The sequence below is a fragment of the Poecilia reticulata genome, linkage group LG7 (genome assembly GCF_000633615.1).
Source record: "Poecilia reticulata strain Guanapo linkage group LG7, Guppy_female_1.0+MT, whole genome shotgun sequence".
NCBI classification, from domain to species: Eukaryota; Metazoa; Chordata; class Actinopteri; order Cyprinodontiformes; family Poeciliidae; genus Poecilia; species Poecilia reticulata.
The window spans coordinates 7006877-7010936 of NC_024337.1; the positions used below are offsets into that span (position 1 = coordinate 7006877).

Consider the following 4060-nt stretch of genomic DNA (forward strand, 5'->3'; position numbering starts at 1 on the left):
CGCTGGGTTTTTACCTTAGAATGGCCAACTCTCTGTTATTCCTCTGTCAATTTGATACAGTGTGGGCTTTCACAATTCCCATATCTGTGTCCTCTGTCACTTTTATCATTAGTTAACTGTTTAATCTGTTGTTAACATGTGGTATCCTGTTTTTCCGAGTCGCCTTTAAACGCAACATGAACGCTACGACGCTTGGTTTACACCTGTGCGGCAGTGAAGGAGACCTGCTGCTGCTGTGCAGAGCTGCACATGTGTTAGAATCATGGCAGCAAACCAGCAAAACGCAAAGAACTTTTCACAGTTTTTTCCCAAAACTAACAGGCTGAGTAGAATAACCAGACAGCTATTTGTAATCCATAGGGGAGGGGCAGAAAATGTTTGGAAACCACTGGGGGGGCCCAGGACAAAAAGTTTGTGAACCACTGAATTAGTGCATCAGAGCGCCGTGTTCCGGATGCGATCACTTTGTGGTTCAGCTGAGGTGTCAGGGTCTCCCCCACAAAACTTGCTAAGCCCGGTGGTCGAGGCGGTCCACCGTGTCTTTGTATTAAAATATGTTAAGTTGACAGGAAATGTAAAATTATTACTAATTATATGTTACGGGAAAACGCCAGTGAAATGCCATCTAAACCCACAACTAGTCTTAAAAACAACACATTTTAACACATTTTAAAATTCAATTAAAATGAATATCAATTATTTGCACTTCTGTTTAATCCAAATCAAGTCAGCGGCTCCATAAGGACCCCCAGGCTTCAGAGGCTCTGTAGTGTTTTCAATGTAGCTGTTGGTGACTCCAAGTTAAACCACAAATGAAGACCCTGGAGTTTAGTTGCAGCTTGTTTAATTGTCTTCATGAACATGTGGTGAAAACTGAAATGACAAAAAATACGCTCTATCTCAACATGACATATATACCCAAATTAAGTGGTTCAAGTTTGCTAAAATAACATTACAGGAAATAAACAATAACATCCAACTAAACATTATAAGCTGCCATATGATGTAACTTACAGCATTCCTGCAGGACACTTCAGAGAGGATGGCATCTGATAACATTTCCATGCTGCCTCTTGCATGTGAACCTTTGTTTTCGAAGCAAAACCGGAAGTACGTAACCGGAATTAGAATTTACCGATAATGTATTTTTTTTACACAAACTTATATAAAGCATAAATTGTTTGTCTAAACAACTTGCAATCATTTTTAATTACACCAAAATACTTTTAGAATTATTTATTTAACCTTATGAACTTACTTATTTATAGAAATGCCTTATGGACAAGTTTTTAGCCTGTTAGCCTGGTTAGCCTGTATGGATGCCACGAGGAATGACGGTTCCAGCAACAATAAAAACTCAAACCCAAAACAAAGAGGACAAACTAACAAAAATAAAGGAGGGAAAGACACAGACCCCGACACTCTACACGCTGTTTACTGAGAAAAACACGTTTGATGTGTATTACTAGTCATTTTTGGTCCTGCAGCTTAAATGTGGTTTAAAAACTTTTTAAACCACATTTTACGTTACTTTTCACTGTAACTTTGCCGACCCCCCCCAAAATTGGTCTTAAGAAATTTTCCTGTTTATGATCCCCCACAATCATGAGATGGAATCTACACCCTTGGCTGAATCTGCATGATGAGGTTAGCGTTGGTTCATTAACCACTAACGTTCCGGTCAACCGGGACCACATGCATAAACTCTTCAGGGAAGACCGAACTGCACGCTGGGCAGCGTGTTGAGATGTAAATGCCGCATATAATTGTTCGTTCACAAAGATAAATCATTCTCACCGCTCGCTCAACGCACCTCTGAATTTGCTACAAGTTATTCCTGTGGTTCACAACCAGAGCTAACACGGCGGGTTTTAAACTCCTACCTCCTACCAAAGAGACATAATTCCTCACAGTAAGTCGATGTAAATATCCATACAGGTTAGCTTGTATGAATATTTACATTGATTTGATCCAGTTTGAGTGAACGGAGTGGCGCGCGATCCCATTGAGGCAAAGTGAGGTAAAGCAGCGGCAGCACGCGAGGCATGTGCAGAGGCTCCAGCTGTGTTATTTTCCCACGCGCTGCCGGCTTTAAATGCATAAACTATAAACCTATCTACTTTAAACCTATCCTTTAGGAATAAACCTGTTCCGCTAGTGAAATGCTCAGAGCAACAGAGACGCTTGCAATCCGGCTTAAAAAAAAWAATAATAATTAAGCGTTTTGTTTTTTGTTTTTTTCCCTTAAAACCTAGACAAGCAACACTTAGCCTGGCGGTGGGGCTAGTAAAGCATGGCGGGCCGCCAGGCTTACAATACACTGGGGGAAATCCTGGGTGTGGTGGAAACCCAGATTGCTTTGGTTGCTGCCTGCAGGTCAGCTGCCTTGTTGGGTCTGGTGCTTCTTGTCTTTCTGTTGACAGCAGCCCAGAGATTTTCAACTGGGTCAAGGTCAGAGAGTTTGGTAGTTTGCTGGCCAATCAAGAACAGCAACACCATGGTCATTGGACCAGCTTGTGGTATCTTTGGCAGTGTGGACAATCGTCTCCAGTCTTAGCTGATTAAGTTTGAGATTCTGAAATATTACACATTTTCTGAAACACTGAACTTTAGATTTCTATAACCTGTAAGCCACATTCATCAAAATTCAAAGAAATTAGTTGCATAAAACATTTTCAGTCACAATCATGCAGAACTTCTTCATATAAATCCCTGGAAATTTTGTGGTTGTGTCTTTGTGCAATGTGGAAATGTTTAAAGGGACRGGCTACGTTTTAAAGACTGCAGATTTTCGACTGTTTAGAGAGAATGGAGGTTTGAAGTTGAGAGTGGATTTTCCGGCCTCTTCCGCTTTACAGCGGAAAGGTGAAACGGGTGATGATGATATTAGGAGTGTCGCACCCGCTGTCTGAAACCCATCACTGACAGATGAGGAGTTAGCAGCCTGTGACACAGCGTGTCACAGAGTGTCAGCGTTGTCCGGTCAGCCAGTATTAGATTTAACAGTAATGAGGTCTGCAGTGGAAATCAAATTTGTTTTTTTTAAATTGTAGATTTTTCCCTCTGATTTTTGTTCTGAACAAATGAAGTGTTTTCTAATATAGCCTCATTTTTTCCCTTTTGCCTCATAACATTGTCTTACGAGCCTTTTCTGAACTGTATTCCACTGATCCCAAAACATCCTCTGCCATTCAGCTTCTTTGAATCACAAATTTCTCCTAGAACCAATAAGATGGTACATCAAYATGAAAAATATGCACCACCTTGCCCTGTCTTTGTTCTGATAGGCTGCTGTTTGAAGCCTATGCTAGCTACTAGGTCCTGTTTAGCTTTGAAACAGGACTTTTTTAGTTTGGAGATGAAACATCCCAACAGCAGTGAAGCAGAGCTGGTTGTCGAAGGCAATATTTGCTTTCATTTCAAATTTTATATGTTTTGATATGGTTAGCACGTCTGCAAACAAAATGTGTCACTTTGACCATGCGGGCCACTGCTTAGGTCTGTGTGTTAACTGTTTTGAAAATGWGGAGTTGGCAGCTGCATGAAAGCAATCAAAACAGGAATATGGAGAAAATAGAGAAGAAAGGAGAGAAAAACAAAACAAATGGAAAATGTTCACTGGAAGGAAAACATTATATGGATGTAAACCGTTAAACAAACTGAAATTGTTAAATGGACAGATGGATGAACTCATATTTATTGACATTGGCTTCATTAATATTAATCCATTAAGTGGGTCCACCAGTTGCCCCAAATTCTGACCCAGAAATCCAATATGGTTGCCTCACGTGTAAAATGTGAGGCTACTTGACAGACATAAACCAGTCATACATAGTGTTAAATATCATTAATAGTTGATGAACATTGTTACTGTATTGCAGAAACTACCTTTACCTTTACCTTTATTGTAGGGTTAAAGGTCAAGTCAAGTTGATTTGTACTACAACACATTTCAGCCACAAAGGCAGTGTCAGGGTCTGTTTGTCCTCCCCTTTTCCTAGTTTCTTAGTTTGTTTTCCTTTAGTTAGTTTTTATTTCCACCTGTCCCTGGAACCACCAC

At 40.3% G+C, this 4060-nt stretch overlaps 1 protein-coding gene across 1 annotated transcript in view; it reads left to right on the forward strand.

The window, feature by feature from the left end:
• tti1 (TELO2 interacting protein 1) overlaps nucleotides 1–4060 on the forward strand; it is a 31663-nt gene that overhangs the window by 14979 nt on the left and 12624 nt on the right. The window lies entirely within an intron of this gene.